General features: G+C 38.6%; 1 protein-coding gene across 4 annotated transcripts in view; it reads right to left on the minus strand.

The window, feature by feature from the left end:
* LRRC8B (leucine rich repeat containing 8 VRAC subunit B) overlaps positions 1–19403 on the minus strand; it is an 86535-nt gene that overhangs the window by 53968 nt on the left and 13164 nt on the right. For 2 of the 4 annotated variants that reach the window (XM_058303203.1, XM_012519481.4), the window contains exon 2: positions 10585–10641. The exons of the other annotated variants lie outside the window; for them this stretch is intronic. The gene's annotated coding sequence lies outside the window, so the exon portion shown is untranslated. The remainder of the gene's footprint in view (positions 1–10584; positions 10642–19403) is intronic. 4 annotated transcript variants of the gene reach the window in all.

Consider the following 19403-nt stretch of genomic DNA (forward strand, 5'->3'; position numbering starts at 1 on the left):
AATCAAATCTCTATTTATTACCAAATCAGTCTAGCTTTGTATCGAGTTAATTTCTGTCCATAAAATACAAAGGTTTAATGCTCATCAAGCATTAAAAGACATTTAAACATAAATGATGTTTCAAATGAGTACTGATATCTCACTACGCCTCCCAAATATCTTATGCCTCTTCACCACTTAGGAAGTGCTGAGGGCTCCATTCCACTCACTGTACCGCAAACATCCAGCTCAGTACCTTTCTGCCTCATGTACCTTTGAGCTCTTAGCAAAGTTCAGTGTGTACCTGCACATAACAATTTCTCAATAATTATTTGTTGAATAGAAAGAGGTGGGAGGAGATGAAAGGGAAATGCTAACTTTTCTGGTTACTTAGTGAGGTAGACATTATTACCTCAATTTTAAAGGCAATAAACAGAAAACTGAGGATCAGAGAAACTAACAAACTTGCCCACGCTCACAAAGCAAACCCAGAATTCACATAAGGTCTAAGAGCCATCTGCTACAGTGCTTCTCGAATGAGCTATATAAAAAGAAGTTTTATATAGAATGTGACATCCTATTTTTTTAAAGCATAATCTAGAGAAATGAAATGTGACAATTTAAAATTCAGACATATGTAGTTTTTCTAACTTAATTACTCAGTATTCCACCCAGTGAAACAGAATCAACAAGTTCTTCCTCCATCCTTCCTGCCTATTAAGTAATTAAGATTGACATGATAGATAGGCAGAGCAAGGAAGGTTCCTGCTTGCTCAGCCTCTTACAGAGAAATATTTACCCTCCAATTTAATGACAAGATGAATAATCCAAGTTTAATCTGTATTTAAATGATGGTTTACATGGCTTTTCTTTTTGGCATACCTAATATGTGGCTAAAATAAATTAATTCCTTACTAGCTAAATATGACAAATACTTTACAAGAATCATTTAATAGAGATCACATGCTTCCTATATGTTAATTACTATTACACTGAGTTCTTATTCTAAACCCTAATAAACATTTGAGAGGCATGGGAAAGGATGTAGCACAATGGTTAAGATCAGGTTCTGTGACACTGTCACCATATGCTTGATTTTAGGTAAGCTAAGTATCATTCTTCTCATCTAAAGAATAGGGATAATAATGTATCTACCTACTGGAGTTGTTTTGAGAATTAAAGGAAATAACTATAAATTAAATACACAGCAGTGGATATAAAACTAGCAGTCAAAAATGGTAATTTATTCACAGAGAAGTGTCTTTATCTAAAATTATTTAAAGATTGGCTTTAAAATATTATCCTGTAAACAGAAAACCGGTTAGATATTAGGGGTTTGATTTTCCACCTAAACTAGTTATTTCCATGCCAGATTTTGCAACATATCATGAGATTCCATTTTCTAGAAGGTGTTGTGAAACATAAATGTAACTCACCTCAATCATTTACTATATGGCTTATAGGGGAGACAAAGTGTAGTGGCACCAAAACAATACAGGTGATGCAATACTTTAAAAAATTAATGTTTGTAGGTAATCCCTACGCTTTGGTACAATGTCTGTTTTCCCAGGCAAGATTTAAGCTGCAGACAAGTCAGATATGACCTATATTTCTCAAGTAAAGGGCCACAGTTTTAAAATACATAACCACATAAAACAGGAACTATTCTGACTACTTTAAAATAAGCATAAATGGATTATGCAAATTAAATATACAGTGGATCCCAAAGTACTAAAAAATTTACCGACAAAAATATCATTTTACTGTGTCAAATTTTCTTTGCCCATAATTCATATGTTACTATAATAAATACTAAATATTTATCAATTTGTCACCTTGAATCAGAAAGGTTTGGGAGAGATGATATGATCCTCCAAATATGTCCAGAAAACAGTTGGGTCTTCTCTTAAACCAGATAAATTGCTATACAGGAAGCTGAGGCATTCAAAAATCTTCTTTTTCTAAAATAACATTCAAGTATCTACATGTTTACAAAATTCACTAATGACTTTAGATGGATCTGGAAAGTATCTGATCCTCTCATCAATCTGAATTTTTTTTTCTATTAAGAGTTTAGTCCACCAGAATGCATCGAGGACAGCCTAATAGGATATGTGAAGTGGAGGTGGAGAAGGGAGATGTGGGTGGGGTGGTGGCACAGAGAGACTTGTGCGTGTGGGAGTGGTAAAGCAATCATAGTCCTTTGCCTTAGTGATAACATTTACTTGTTGGCTCCTTTCAAAAAAAGGGAGGGAGGGAAGGAGGAAAAGAATTCCCTGAGACTTTTATAATAAACTCAATTTTTATCTGTGGGGTCAAAACGTCTACCCAAGGCAACAGTGGATGAAGGTAGTGAGCCATATCAAATGAGGGTTAATTTAATGAGAGAAATAGCTGTTCCACCTCTCCACAGGGCTATATTACTGTATGAAGTGAATGCAGTAATGTGATTGGATGTTTACATGATAAAGTAACCATCCCTGTGGCAGGTGGAAGGGCCAAGAGTATGAGGCAGTATGGGCTTACAGAAAGAACACCTGGCTAGGTATTAGGAGACCTGCTTTCTACTCCTGTCTTTCCATCTAACTGGCAGCAACATTGGGCAAATCATTTCATCTCACTTGGCTTGAGCGTCTTCATCGACAATGTTAGAGAGAGAACCAAATGATCAACAGACCCTTCCAGTTCAGGTATCCCACTATCTCACGATTTATTCATTGTGGCTAGAGGTAGGAGTCCGGAAAGACTCCTCTGGAGTTGTGAGAACTGAGCAGGACTTTAAAGGAAAGAAGTCACAAGGCCCAAGAAAGGCATTAACTTGAAGGGGGATGGTGTACGTTTTCTTAGAGAATACAATGAATGGTCTACAACTGGCAACTAATAAAACTATTTTACTGAAAAGGGAATAAGAGCTAGTAGTAGCAAGAAAAGAAGGTCATTAGGTCAAACATATAAGGAAAGCATTGCTTTTAATTGAAGGTGAAAAGGTAATTGGAAATCACGGAAGGATATTAAAACTAACGTACCCCTTAGGGAGTGGGGTCCACCTTGACCTGTAGCTTCTCTGTTCCCACATATGACATCCTCTTAAGGTTTCATCTACCTTCCGTGTATAGGACTCCAAAGTGACCTGGTGAGCCCAGCTTCCTAATCCTAAGCCTCAGACTCATGTCTCCAACTTCTTCCCGGCTATGTATGGAGATGTACAGAAACATCTCAAACTCAGTATATCCCAAACTGAACACAACATTTTCACCATCCCCCCTCCAAACCTGCTCTTCCTAAGTCCCTGAATTTCAGGTTGATAGCAACATCAAGTTGCTCAGATACCTAACCCCAAAACCTCTTTTTCCTTTATTCCTCCAAATCAAATGGCTCTCTCTTTTGATTTCTTCTACATCCCCACTGTCCCTGCCTTGGGTCCAGCCCACCTCACCTTTTGGGAGAACCACTGAAATAGCCTCTTTTACTGACCTCCTTAAGTCCCATTTCCATTTTGTATCCAGAGAGCTCTTTTTAAAACATATTGGATCCTGCTTCGGCTTTTGGTTATAATAAAGTCAGAATGGTGTCTCAGGGAGGCATGGGGGAAGATCTGGTAATGGAAAGTGACGGAAGCCAGTGCTATCCATCTTTTCTTTGTTTCTGTTTCTATTGGCCGTTGCTATTTCCTTCCCAGGAAAGTAAAGGTTTTGGTCACGAAAGCCTGGGCAGCCCAGATCAGATGTTCTATGACGACTTTGATCACTGATCACTTGAGAATAGAAGAGGAAGAAAGGATGCGTCAACATGCAGCTCACCATGGGACTCACTGAACCTCCCGTGTGAGGCCATGGGCACCTCTAACTTCAGCCCATGTTGCCGTGTCATGGATTCTGATGCAAATGGATAACTCCTATTAGAGGAAGAGAATTTTTCAAAGCTTCTAGTTCAATTTCTACCTACATGTCATTGGTATCCATGTTCCCAGACACTTGGTACTTTTAGTCAGGAATTTTATTCTACTTCCTGGTCAGCAGCAGTGGCTGCTACCACAGTCACCTCAGGTTGTATGGGGAGATTAATACACGTGCTAATGTTCTGCCCTGTAAATGTTCTGGAGCTGCTTTAGGGAAGTGCAGATCACCCAATTTACTTATTTATTTATTATATCTTTTGTTCCAAGGCCAGCATAAGGAACACACTGCCTTGCTTTTCCACTCCCACCACTAGTGAGAGAGAGAGAGGCAGGAGCTGGTTTTCCACAGCCAACAGTGTGGGAAAGTGTGCCCTGATGGAGTCCAGGCCCACCCCCATCGCCATCTACATGGGCTTACGCATTTCACTCATCAGTCCAGGCCTCCAACGTTTCAGCTATAAAATAGTGATAATTATACTGAATCTAAGAAAGAGTTAATATTAGTGGCAAAAGAAACATGGTAGAAGCACTCTGAAATCACTAAAGTGGCACACAAACGTAAGGAGGATCTGATAAAGAAAGCCAGTTCTTTTGATGGTAAACTGATTTGAAGAGAGGATGCCTTTGACCTTGGAACATTATCTTAGATAGAAACTAAACAACCAATGATATGAGATTTATTTACACTACTTAGATTCCAAGGAAACAAAACAGCAAGTGTTACAAGGTCATTGGCACCCCCTAACATTTAAGTCCTACTACAACTTAAACCAGGGTTTCAGGTAGAAATATGTGGCCCAAACAGAATTGCAGTAGATTCTTCCTTTGTAAGAAGACAAGCACTTGAGCAGAAAATTCCTCTCCTAATCTACCTCATAATAACTGACCAATAATGTACCATTTGCCTTCTGTCAGTTGGAGGTTTCAAAAAAAGGAAAAGAAAAAACAAAAAACAAAACAACCACACCAACAATCTCTGGCTTACAGTACCAAGGAAATGCAGCCATGCCTACCTGCCCAACCCAGAGAAGACCTTTTAAAAGATTCCAGTCAGCCAACTCTGCTTATCTCTGCTCCCATTTTCCCTGGAAGAAGGTGTGGGAGGTGAAGCATTGAGCAAGAGAGAAACAGATCAACTGTGCTTTATGTTATCTTCATTTCAGGCAAAATATCTGTCTTCACCTTGCTGTTAAATCAGTGCTTCATATTTACAACTTGGTTAATGGGTGCTGGTGGTCAAAATCACTTGTCATTTTTATTACCTCAGCTGGTAATAAAAAATGTCTGGTTTACATTTAGGATAAATATAGCGTGGCACTGCATAAGAACAGTCTCATATAAAGGCTAACTCTAATTCAAAATGGTTGCAATTTGAAACAGTGCCAGGTAGTTCACGTAGAAGGTCAAGCTCACCTTCAAAGCCAAAGCAGGACAGCCTTTAAGTCACTGATGTCCTGAGTCAATGACTGAAGCTACTTGCTCAGGGATCTTCCTTCCCTGGCCATCTGTGCCAGGTCCCTTCACAATCTTTTAGCTCTCTATCCCATCCTTTCATGGCATTTTATTATTTACACTGCTTCATGTAATTGATTAAAAGTTTATTTCACTCCAACTATAAGCTTCATGAGGCTTTTCTACATGCATTTTACTCATCATTGTATTCTCAGGGTTTAGAATGGAGAAACTGCTATTAAATATTAATGAAATAAATAGAAGAGTTAAAATTAGACCCCATTGCTTAGCACAAAGACCACAACTCCTTACAATCACCACATCATTGTATCTTCAATTCACAGAATTCCACTTGACTTGCCAAGTCTCCTGAACCCTTTGGCAGAGACCAAAGACCCCATTCAAGGTTTCTCAGCAGGAAAAATGGATTTAGCTTAGCCAGGGCATTAAGAATAATTTGGGACAGCTCTGAGAGTAAGATATGGCTTCTTCTAAAAGAACCCACAAATAATAATAGGAATGCCCACATTCCAGAAGGGTTTCTGCATAAAATGGGTTTTTGGCTTTGGGCTTCAGAGTTCAACAGGATTCTGCAGATTCACTTGGTACTAGCGAAGGGGAGAAACCATGTTCTTTCTCTCTGGGAATATTAGAGTTTTGATGACCTCACAAGGGACAGAAGGCACAGTCCTCATCTAAAGGCTTAAAACATGACTTCTGAATCAGGGTGGGGCTTTGCCATGGCTCAGTGACAAATTCAAATGCACACATGCAAAATCTCCTGATCAGTGACTCAAGTCTTCTCAAGTTTCTCCTTTGTGTACAGTAAATGAATTTGAAATAATTATTTAGCAACCAAATTGGAAAGGCAGAAAGGCTAGCCAAAAAAACTAATGGTGTAGTTTTGCTTTTGTTTTTTTGCCTAACCCACATACAAGCAATAATATTATAATATTTTCTATTTATATTTGACATCACCATCTGTTTTTCTTGTGGAGAGTCTTATTTATTCAAGGAAGACAACAACATAGCTACTGTTAGTTGAACAAAGGCAGAAATGAAGAGGGACTGGGGGACCACCCAACCCTGTCATGGACAGAGATGGGCTACTAAGTAAAGAAGGGGCAAAAGGAATGTCTCATCTTGGATCCACTCTGATACCATGCATCCTCAACAGTCTTGACCTAACTTCTGCTGGGTGCAAAGCATTGTCCCAGATGCTGCAGAAGATAAACAGGTGTCAGATTCAGACTTGACCCTCAAAGGCACTTATGATTTGGCAAAATAAGGCAGGAATACAAGAAAACTGAAATAAATGGATTATATATTTGGTGCATCTTAAGGCAATATACTGCACCAGAGTTATGAGTCAAGCCAAGAAAAATGAATAGAATTTGTACAGGTGGGAGATGAAGGATAGGGGGGTGTGGACTGATATCAGGGCACATAATTTAAGAAGAAGAATAGAAGAGCAATAAAAAAATATTCTTCTCTCATAAACATTTCCCAGCAACAGGCATGTGGGGACAAACCAGGAAGTGAAACCAAATATGATCACATTGTGAAAGCCAAGTAAAATGAAAGAATACAACTGGAATTAGCTGAGGCACTACTAAAATTTCATTTAAAAATCCATTCCCTTGGAAACATCAATTTAATTAAAGCAGTAATAAGAGAAATTTCTGAAGCATACATCTTCATTTTGTTGTTTGGCAATTTCCCCAATCTTCTATGCAAATGTCTTTTCCTGTAGGCAGGCTGGTCCATCTGAAATGTGAGAAACCACCCAGCCTGCTTGGTGAATGGAGAACAGGGCTAGGCTATCATTTTCAAGCTAGTAAACCTACTCTGAAACAAAACAACTGCAATCTCTAATGATTTGCTTTTGAGAAAATTTACCTTTTGCTTCTAAGGTAACAAGCAAATCTCATCTCTCCTAATTGTTTTGCTGGGGTTACTGTCTTTCTTTTCTTCTACTGTAAATTCTAAACTCCCTAAAAACAGGAACCATGTTTCACTGTTTGATTACTTTGTTTTTCACTGAGTTCTAAGTCTCAGTGACCTAGGCATAGGAAGGGTTATAATAAATACTAAACGCTTATTCTTATTGTCCAAGGATAGTGTTATCAAACAAAACTTGCTACAGTTTATATTTTCCTTCTAAGATAGATACTAAGCAGAACCATAATTTCTTGTACTCCACTACCATAACCCTTATTCCTAAGAGGTTTGGGGTGGTCAAGGGGGTGCGAGAAGGTGCCCCATGCACCAAATAAAATGAATTCTCATTTATTCATTATTTTTTATTCTTATTTTACATTTTAAGCAGGATTTCAGTAAAATTAATGTTATATCCAATGCAATATTTTTATAAACATTTTCTGGCAAACTAAATAAACATAATGTGGTTTCTAAACTACCCACAATTTCAGCAAGTAATCAGGTACCTCATACCAGACACTGCACGAATACAATGCAAATGTAAATATCAGTGCCACTTTGTAGACAAAGCCAACATATTGCTGCTATGCATAAAAATGAAATTTAAAAGGAAAATTACCTATGAATATATATAAGCAAACAGTGACAAATCAATAGGTATATATACATGTGTGTATGTATGTATGTGTGTGTATATATATGTAAATCATGTGGGTAGTGAATTCAAAAAACATTTGAGAGCCTACTCCAGGTAAAGAACTGTGCCTTTCCTAAAAAAGGAAGCCACTTCTGCTGTGTGTCACGAGGTTGAAGAGGGGAGTGGGTGTAGCTCACTGGTTTGAACACTTGCATCCCATGTATGACATCCTGGGTTCAATCCCTGGTTCCTCAAAAAAAAAAGAGGTTGAAGAGAATGGACAGAGTCTGCAGACCCCACAAAAAGTCAGGATTGAAGCAGGCCAGTCCCCTAGTCGGTACCTTTCTCTCCGGTCACTCCATTTTCTTCCTGTTACTCCCTCTCTTCCTTTCCTATTCTTTACTATCTCCCTTTACTATACTGTCACCTGAAACTTTACAGTTATATCCATTAAGTTCTTTTGACAGGGAGAATTTACTAAACATTTACTGTGGTGTGTGTTGAATAGGACAAGAAAGTGTACTGCAACGTATATCTGCCCCTGAAAAAGTCAGAAAAGTCAAGAAGAAGGGAAATATATACAAAGTGAGTAGGGAACAGGAAAATATATATCAAGAATTAAGAGTTGAAAACAACCCTTAACACCTGTATAATGCTTTAAGGTATAAAGCATTTTTCCCCCATAAACAGTCATTTAAATCATGCATTTTATGATAAGGACATTGGCTCAGTAAGAAAAAATAAGCTGCCTAAGTCACACAGCCAGTGAGCAAGAGCCTGAATCCATATCCCTGATACCAAACAATACGTTCTTTCCACCATCCAAAACAGCCCCTACTTCTCCCTAGGTCTAACAGCTATAGTTGAGGGAATGGAGAAATCAGCCTGGAGGATGCGCACCTGAGCCTGTACGGATGGGAAGGAGCTGGATCAGAAAGACACAACCCAGTTGGGGAAGGGCAAGAGAAGAGAGGTCTTCAATGAGGAAGAGTAAGGAAATAGCAGGTCCCACTGAGGAAAGAATCTTCACAGCAGCAGAGTGGAAGATGGGTGCCCCAAGCAATGACATAGCTAGGTCTTTAAATTCCAGAATAAAGAGTCTGGGTTGACTTGTCTCACCAAGGAGAACCCTTAGTGATTCTAAAACTGACAGAAAGCAATGTTTTATGAAAATTAACCTGGTGGGGCATGGAAGATACACTAGGGCGGGATCATGGAGGGGAGACTGAATCAAGGCAAGGGGACCAGGGAGCGTTTCACTGTAGTAATTCAATAACAAAGCAATGGCACCCTGAAGGGGGAAGTGACAGTGAAAATGAAAAAGAGTGAAAGAATTTAAGTGGTACTACGAGGGAAAATCTGACAAGTATTGGCTGATGGGTGATAGCGTGGGGGAAGAGGAGTAAAGTTGGGCTGGTAAAGGCCTATCATGAAATGCTGGGTGATGCTCAAAACGAGTAAGTTCAATGAGCAATCTAGTGAATTTTGCTCTTCACTTTGAATCGAGGCTAACTATTAACCTAATAAAGGCTTTATACCTTTATTCACAGTGTTACGAGAGCCAAGTTTTGTCTGAGTACTGCTCTCAAGGGTGAACATAGTGAGAAAGCTGAAGAAGCTGAGATGAAAAAAGCCATTTGGGTCCAGATCATAAAGAGACATGGGCACCAGGCTATGGAACCATGAAGGTTTTATGCAAGGGAGTGGCACGATGCTTGGTAGTATAGAGGATGGATTAGAAAGGGGGAAATGTATGTAGGGAGGACAGCAGGTAGAGCAGTAGTTCAAGGAATAAACAAGGGGGCTTGGACTAAAATGTGACTGGGTATGAAAGAGGACATAAAAACCAACACACTAGCACCACCTTTAAGCACTTTCAAGCAGGTGTTCTAAATATTTTAGAGTTCTCTAGATATGATCAGAACAACCTGGTGACAGCCTAGATCCAGGGGTCTTAAGCAGGGATCCATGGACCCCTTGGGAGCCTATGGAAAGAATTCAGGGGGTCCGTGATCTTGAATTGAAAATTTAAAAAAAAACATTATTCTTGTGGGGATGTGTTGGTGCGGGCGTGATATACTTATTAAATAATATACAGTATAGTATGGATTTAGTATGATTTTTATTTTGATATAGCGTATTCTGAGTGGAGTGGATAACTGCCTGCAAAAAAGATTGGTAGGGATGGTGGAGATGGTTTTATAACACTGTGGGAAAACTTGAATTTCTAAATGTTTGCCAAAAATGACCATTTACACAGATGTTGAAACATGTTAGGTTACCAGGTATTGAAATTACGGGAAAATTGTAAAACGTAATTTTGAGTAATCCTAAAATTTAAAGATATGCTGATGATGAGTGTCATAACTGTGGATTTCACCCGACTGGGAAAGAAGTGCATAGAACAAAAAAAATCAAGAATCCCTCGACTGGACATTAAGGAGAGCCAGGACTCAAGGACAAGTGACCACCCTACTTTTAGCCATTGGGTCAATAGTGGAGGAACATGATGAATATGATTTTTAAAATGCTGCATTTATGGAAGCAGGTGCATCTCAGTGACTGAGCGCAAGCTTTCCATGCATGAGGTCTCAGGTTCAATCCTAGGTACTTCCTTAAAATAAATAAACAAATAATAAATAAATAAATAAAAGAAAAAATGCTGTGTTTGCAGTACCTGTGGGCCATCCAGATGGCAAGGTCTAGGAGGCAGATGGAGACAAAAACTGGAGCCCTGAAGAGAAGAGAAAGTATAAAAGAGTTTGCTGGATTGCTCATTTCTGCTACAGTCCCTGGCCAATGTTTGGTTTAGAGACCTGTACATGGTAATTTGGGATAAAATAAAGAACTAAATGTAACTTTAGTTCATCTCCCATATAAAGGCATGCATTTGTTAAATACCTTTCCTTTCTGAATATTTACAGATGGGACAATTTCATTTCTTATGAAAACAACTAAGTCGAGTCTAAGATATACTGTGTGTATAAATTATCACACACACACACCAACACACCCACAAAATGTTTCTTTGAATGTCTTCTAGTTGTCTGTCAAACTGGAGGTAAACAGGATTGGAACCAATCAAAGACATTTTGTTTTTAAATAACTTCCAGCCTCGCTATTGTAGGTGCTCCTTGCCTTCACTGCCTTCCTCATCATGAACCGCCAACTCTCTAACAAAGCTTGTAAGACATATTTTTCATTTTCCTTCAGTGTGAAAAAGGTGATATCTTTCCCAAACTACTTGGATTTGAATTTTGTGCTCTAAATTTATGGATTGTAGAAATAATGAGAATACTTAGCTTATCAGTAGGGTTTAAAGACATGTAAGGGAATTTCAGATGTGGTTAAGTTTTATATTTTTATAAATACCAAGTCTCTTTGCTAGCTTTGGCAGAGTTGAAAATGTACCTTTGGAGAATTTGGTTCTAAAGAATTGTTCCTGTTTTATTTTTTTCCCAATGAATTTACCTTCTTTTAAAGTACTATATATTTATTTTATCTACTGTCTGTCTCCATCCACAAGGCAGTAAGCTTCAGGAGCAAAGAGCTTTTATCTGTAGCATTCACTCATGTATTCCCAGCACTTAGATAGTAGGATTCAATAAAAATTCGAGTGAATAAATCACAATCTTGTGATTACACTTTAAGAACTTAGGTGTTTTCCTTTAGCACTCATGTGTACTCTCCATAGTCTAACCTAATATCTAATCATGACTTCCACTTATATATCCTAAAGAAATTCTACAAAGACATATTGTGTTGGGACCCTGCAGGACATTGGAGGTTTACTCTAGGAAGGAATTGACATGAGCAAGACTGCAGCCAAGTGTCAAAAGTTCCCAGGTTCTCCAAGTGATTTTTCTCTCTAGCTGCCTTGTGAGGAGGAAGTATGATGATTCTTCTCCTATCTGTTCTAGTCTAATTCTGTTGTCTCTGATCTCAATTCCTCTTTAAAGCATCTGCTTCCCCCGACCCCGAGCCAACTTTTGGTGTTTCTGAGCCCAGGTGACATGCACTTGGCATCTGTTGTTTTCGTGTTTTTGTTCTTTGACATTTTGACTTTTTTGTGAGCGTGGGTAAACCTAGAAGGTGGTCTGAGCCTTTATCTTGACACAGACAAGAGACTCACGGAACTTAAAATGACAAGACAAATATTATGAACTGCTTTCCCTTGAAAGCCCTATTGTCCTTCTCTGTCCCTATTACAAAACCTAATAATTTTTTCACCTCCCGGTTTTATGGGATAATCACAGCAAACACCTGCCTTTATTACTCAATATAAATATTTTCCTGGTCAAATGGACTCAGTCCATATGAATTATTATACAACCAAATCCAAGAAGAAATTTTTCCCATACTCCAAATTCATACTAAGAATGAGAACAAAAGGACTTCAAACTTAGGGAATAAAGGTAAGTTTATGTTACTTTGCAATCAACGCACATTTCTATTTGATATATCAGGCAAAACTTAGACTCATCATCTGGCACAGAAGACAATTCATTTGACAGTGTTTCTTTCTTGGGCAATGACTCAAATCAGACTGAAAATAAATCTAAAGGGTACACAGCTGTCATGGAGCCCCAAGTAGCCCTCTGAGCAGTAACTTGACTCATTTTTCCTTCTTTGTACATCTGGTTCTGCAAACAAGATTGCAATCCAACAAATGCATTTCCCACTTCCCTGAACTGTGACTAGAAGCCTTTCAATGACTTAGGGAGGGCTCTTTTGCCCTCATGGGTAGGGTAAATGGCACACAGTGCTTTTACAGTTTTGTTTATTGAGGAAAAGACATCTAAATTCAAGGATCTACATGAACTAGTTACAAAAATAAAGACTCTAAAATTAAGAGAAAAAGATTTTATCACCAAAATGCAGGCAGCAAAGTTTGAGGGACAGGGCTAGATTGGATTTCCATCTATGTCTACTGGGTGTTGGCAACTTATTTCTTGTCACTGTAATATTCCTTAATTTTTTCTTTAAATTTTTTTAGGGAAATTATCAAACGCAAAGTAGAGAGAATGGCGCAATGAAACCAATGGACCTATCATCACTCTGATACAACCATTCATGATATTCACACCCACTGGATTATTTGAAGCAAATCCCAGATATCATATTTCATTTGTATGCATTTCAGTATGTATGTCTAAAACATAACCGCAGCATCACAATCATACCCAGTGGGTGTGTTGGTAGATGTTTAACCACCAGCTCTCTGAAAAATCAAAAAGTTCTGATTTGTAGTCTATCAATTTCCGTGGTATAAATTATTCCTACCACGGGTGACTTCAAGCTATCACTAGGATGTTGCTGAAAGTGGAGTTGAGAAGAGCTGTGTGGCTTACCAGTACACAGATACATTAGTCAAAAACAACCTTAAGCACAGGTAATAGCAAATTCTAGTAAAATAATTAGGAAGTGATGAGTTTTGAGCATGATATTTGCTATTAATACTTTAAGTATTACTTTATAGAATTTAATTTTTTAGTGGCCATGCTTAACAACCAGCTTGCAAAACTACTGAAAATTTAACAATTGACTCTTACAAGCTTGTGTCAGCCCCAGCATACTGCTAAATCACATCTAATGATGAAGAATCCCTTAATATTACCGAATATCTGAGTTCCTCTGACATGTCACTCTTTCCTCTTTTTCCTTTGCAGTTAGAGAAACATTTTAGGCAAGAAGGAAGAGGGAACTTTGCTTCATAAAGCTACACCAAAGTGTTGAGCTTTCTAAATGGTTCACTTTTCTTTCTGTGTTTCTCTCAGGCTGATATTAAAAGTCTATTTCTGGGAGGTTAAATTAGTTGCCATCATGAATATGTACCTCATTCACTGGGAATCACAGTAATGATTTATTTTCTTTTACTGTCCATTCTCAGGTACCTACGAGAAAAGGTTTAAAAAGGAGCCAAAGGGCCTTGGAAGAAAGGGAAATAAGTCCTTTCCAGGTAAACAACCATAAGATGGAGTGTGACAAGAGGAGGAGGCTTCCTAAGAAGACGTGAAATGATTCTCCTCTGTGCCTGATGTGTCCCACCACTGCAACTTTCTTTGTAAATAACCCTCCGAAAATGTGCCTTCCAGAGATGAATATGGCATATCAGCTGTGAAAGAGCCTAAGAAGTTGGTGAACCTGCCATCCTTGAGGAGGATGCTATGCTGAGGTGCAAGCTCGCTTTGAGAGAACACTCTTAGGCAAAACTCAGGTCCAGTCAAAGAACCAGTGTGTCCCCCTACTCACCCCGATGCCACAGTGAGGATTCATGAACCCCCAACCACCACCAAATCTGCCTTTCCACATCACTTCCTGCTACGACTTTGAACAAACCCTTCATTACAGAAAGGCCAGTCTTCCAACTGTCCCCAGAACACATATCATTTTTTAGAAACTTTTATCATGAAAAAAATTCTAACACATAATAAGTAACATACCCAATACCCAGCCTCAACATTTATCAATTTATATTCCACCATGTTCAGGGCTATTTTGAAGCAAATTTTGGACACATCATTTCACTTATAACTATTTCAGTCGGTCATACACTCTCTCCTACACATCTCTGCTTAAACATTTTTCTTCCATCTCCTTCTTCTTTCTATAACCTATTTCATTCTGCAAGCCTCTGCAGAGCCCACCTTCTGCACTGTTTTTCCAAGGAACTTGTCACTGCACATATGCCCCCTTGGGACACCTCTCTTATTGCTGTCCTGTTGTTCTTTACCTCTTAAGCTGCACAAACACAATGTCATAGGCCTGGAAAGGAAGAAACTTCTCTGACTATACAAATAGTGCAATAATAACTGCTTAGTAGGCAAAGAACTAAAGGACAGCTGCTTGGTTTTATAAAATTTATTAAAATTTGGAATCGCAATTTTATGGAGCATATTGATTGACCAAATTCCTTATGTGGGAAATTACTTACGGCATAGGAAAGGTAGGCAGGTATAGCATGAAGAGGTGGAAAGAACACTGGGGATGGAAGTAAAAGACCCATGCTCTTGTCCCAGTCCTTCTGTTTGTGTGTTATTTTGGGTATATTGTGTGACTTCTCTGAGCCACCCATCCAGTGAAATCAGAATTAACTGCAGCCCTCCTTTTCCCACTCACTGGGCTGTCAGAATCAAATATGATTATACATGTAAAGATGGTTGGTAATTGATAAAGCACATTGCTGTTGAGTATCATTATCTGTCAGTGCAGAAACTCTTGGTCATATGACTAGGAAAAAAAAAGAATTACAACGGATGCAAGATATATTGTCATATATAAAATAATGTATATATTATCAAATAAAATTGTAACGTTCTCCAATAAAATGGTTATAAATCTGAGTTTATGTTCTCCTAAAGCATTCCCAAAGCTTTTGACTTCAACTTCGCACTCTGCTTTGCCAAAAAATAATCATTAATATCAAACCACAAACATTTATCATCTTACAACAAATGCTCCTTAAATCACAATGGAATTAAATTATTTTCTTCTTCCAGCAAAACAGAGAATAGATGGCTTTATCAAGAAAACACAGTTCTACATACCACACCACAAAGGTGCTTTCATGCCCTGTGAGAGATCTGCAAATAGGTTTGGCATGTCTAAACCTCCCATTGGAATATTATTATTATAAATTTTCTTACAAGTAAATATAAATTACAGGGGCTGGGAAAAAGGTTTAGATTTTATAAAACTGTAAACAATTTAGGACAACATAAGAAAAAGGATTTTTTCAACTTTGGACATTAATAAAAATCAGCAACAGTCAATAAAGCAACAGCTGCTAAGCCTGGTAAATCCAAATGAGATTACTAGGTCAAAATCTCAGAAATACACAGAGAACATTTCAAATTTCCCAGCACACTGACAACAAAGTATCAACACAATCTCATTAGAAAAAGAAACATTTTAAGAAAGAACTTTCTATAAGACCTTGCCATGTGTCATATTGCTGAGGATTTCATCGGAGAGGAAAAACACAGTAAGAGGCAGAAGGACAAAGTACAGAACAATACTTTCCTTTTCTTTATTTCGCTTTTCATCTCATCAAACTACCATGCACAAACAGGTAATTTCATGACTCCTTACATCTGACTCTCCATACACACACACTTACAGAGATTTTTAAAAATCATTGTTTTTAAAAAACGAGAACATATTAATTAGAATAATCTTTCTCATGTACATTGCTTCACAATAAGGTACAGAGTCACTGACTTTGTTCCCTTCAGGTACAAGAGAAAAACACAGGAGTTCCAAGACTTCAAACAAATAAAAAGAGGATTTATACCATCTAGACTTAGCATTAATTTGAATACTATTAGTATGAATACTAATAGTAGAATACTATTAGCATCAAAGAATTTTAGAGGTTAAAGTCTACATTCTTCAAAATATGCATTGCAAATATGAAGGACCATAGTTCTTTTACTTGCCCATTTGCTGGATAATGTTGAATTTTAGGAACCACGAAAATTGACCAGGTTTCGGGCTATAAAAAAAATACTTCGATACTTTTCTGCTCGGGGCAGCTGTAATTTCTTCTAATTTGTCCGTAGTGTTCCTATTAAATCAACAACTATACAAGCTTAATTTTTCAGTATTCAGTAATTTATCTCTACCTCAAAAATAACCAGGAAAATGTCAACTTAAGCCTAGCTAACTGAAGTGACAAATTATAAATCATCAAAACACAAATCAGATGGAGTTTGCTCTAACAGTTCTAGGAAGGGCTATCTCCTGAGCAAATAAAGAAACAAACTCAATATAAGGTACACAGTCTCTAAAAAGTAGCTGATATGAGGTTGAAGTGGTTGAATATGGTTAGTGTATTATGATACTCATGGAAGCCTGTGCTGTCCCAAGATAACTGTGTATTAAATATTCTTCTGAATGCCTTACATCAATTAATTTACTTAATATTCCCAACAACCCTAGGTGGGTTTATCTCCAACTTAAAGGTAAGGCAACTGAGGCAGAAAGACTGATGTGACTTACCTAAGCCCATGCAGTTGGTTAAATTATAATAGTGACCTAGCGGGAAGCGGATGCCCAATGGATAGGGCATCCGCCTACCACATGGGAGGTCCAAGGTTCAAACCCCAGGCCTCCTTGACCTGTGTGGAGCTGGCCCATGTGCAGTGCTGATGTGCACAAGGAGTGCCGTGCCACGCAGGGGTGTACCCCATGTAGGGGAGCCCCACGCACAAGGAGTGCGCCCTGTAAGGAGAGCCGCCCAGCGCAAAAGAAAGTGCAGCCTGCCCAGGAATGGCGCCGCACACATGGAGAGCTGACACAGCAACATGACACAACAAAAAGAAACACAGATTCCCAGTGACACTGATAAGGATAGAAGCGGTCACAGAAGAACACACAAGGAATAGACACAGAATGTAGACAAGTGGAGGGGGAGAAATAAATAAAAAATAAATCTTAAAAAAAATAGTGAAGTAGCATCACTATGAATAATCTTCAAAGAGATCTTTGTGGGGAATAAACAGTAGCTTAGCTCAATGTAACGAACAACAGAACAATCATTCATCAAATATTTAGTGGCTACGACATGGCAGGCAGTAAGTCAGGCACTGGAGACTCAACAACGGTAAAACTGATGAGATCCCCAAACAGATGCCATCCCTGCCTCACAGAATTTACAGTTTGCTGAGAGAGACAAAGATTAAACAAATAGTTACACATTTTATCATAATCACGGTAAGGACTGTTGCTAGACTGCTGTGAAGAAGCAACGAAGCTGGAACTAAAAGCAAGCGTAGGAGTCATCCAAATGGAGCAGGAGGTAGAGGGACCCCCCTGAAAACCCTGAGGCCGACCAGAGCTATACCATGGAGGCAGGGGGCTAGGTCCCTGCCAGGTCCCTGCCAGAGAGTTCAAACATTTGCCCTAGCAGACGGGTATTCCTCTCAAGTCCCTCTCCTCCAAAGTGGGTATACCATCAAGAAATAAAAAATAATCACAAAGTCACGAAAGCAAAGCACATGCAGGCCAGGAGATCTCTGTCTAGTTCCACCTTAGTGGTACATGAGAGTAGCCTATGTTTACATTCAAATTTCAAAAGCTCCCAGAATTTTAACCCATCTTAGTAAAAATCTATATTTCACATTTAGTTTTAAATTAAACATTTAACTATATATTTGTCAGTATCAAAGGAGTAGTTGCTAAAATTATCATGAAAAATTGATTCTTGGCGTTAGTCAACACTTTGGATCCAAAAAATGTATGAGGGCTGGCTGCCTGAGACACATGGTGTAGTAGTAAAAATCAGTGAAAAGACGGAGGCCTTGCCTACCATCCGCCTTAGCTTTAGCTGAGTTATGCAGTCTCTAAGAATGCCAGCTTCCTAATTGGTAAAAAAAAAAAAAGGAAGACTTCTACCTGGCTGACTTTCTACCTTCAGACTGACGGTAATGTCAAACACAGCGATGAAATATCTCTGTCCAGAAGGCATTGGAGAACAGTTATCCCTGAAGGAGTAAACTACTCACAAATAAAAGCTCTGTTCTCCCCAGGCCATGAAACCTACCCATTGTGCCCACAGCTTTCAAGCCCTAGAGAAGACAGGGAGCCGTCCTGCATGGGGCAAATACACAGAACCAGCAGGCTTCTTTACTGCAAAGGAGTCATGATTCTTTCTGTAGAATGATCACTACTTTTCCCATACACTTTCTCATTTTCATTCAGAAGGCATTCATGTTTAGAAGCTATGATTTTTAAAAATTGGGCTAACATAATGAATATTCACTAGTAACCTGAAATTTGAAGATCTGGGAGAGCCGATATATATTTGAGAGAGAACTTAATCTATTTCTTTTCTGAAAGATTACATCAAAAAGTTACCTTAAAATTTCAGAAAGCACAGCTTTACATAAAGTAATTACCATAGGATCCTTATGAAAGTAAACAGGAATAGTTAGTACTATGACTTTTTAAAAAAATCGATTTCATTGATACATATTAACAAAGCATACAATCCGTTCTATGACTTCTTTGTGTCCTCTCCTCCATCCCCACTGTTCTACTTGGTTTCCTAATATGATCTCTCCTTGCCAACACATTTATCAGAGATATATCTAATGTCACTTTCTGCTTCAAAACCTTCCTTGTGGTTTCTGGACTGCTGCTGGTGAAACTGTGTGCTGTTTGCAGGGTTAACAATGCATCTCCAAGCTGGCCCCAGACTGAGGCGAGCTGGAGTTAGCACTGGGTGTTTCTACTCCCACTCCAGTTTCCTTGTTCTTGCATTCATGTCACAAAGGGGGAAAGGAGACTTTGGCGGGGAGGGGTACACTGTGTAGGTATTTCCAAAGTTCATAATGTGTGGAGTTAATTCCAAGCACATTTTCTCACACCAGTGTTAGAGCCGTTACAGCAGATAACTCAATAAGCAAAACACAATTCAGCAGGCAAAAGGAAAGGAACCACATGGGTAAAGAAACAAGATTTTAGAGCTGGAAGAACTTCAGGCTCTTGTGCCAC

Source organism: Dasypus novemcinctus, chromosome 9 (assembly GCF_030445035.2).
Source record: "Dasypus novemcinctus isolate mDasNov1 chromosome 9, mDasNov1.1.hap2, whole genome shotgun sequence".
NCBI classification, from domain to species: Eukaryota; Metazoa; Chordata; class Mammalia; order Cingulata; family Dasypodidae; genus Dasypus; species Dasypus novemcinctus.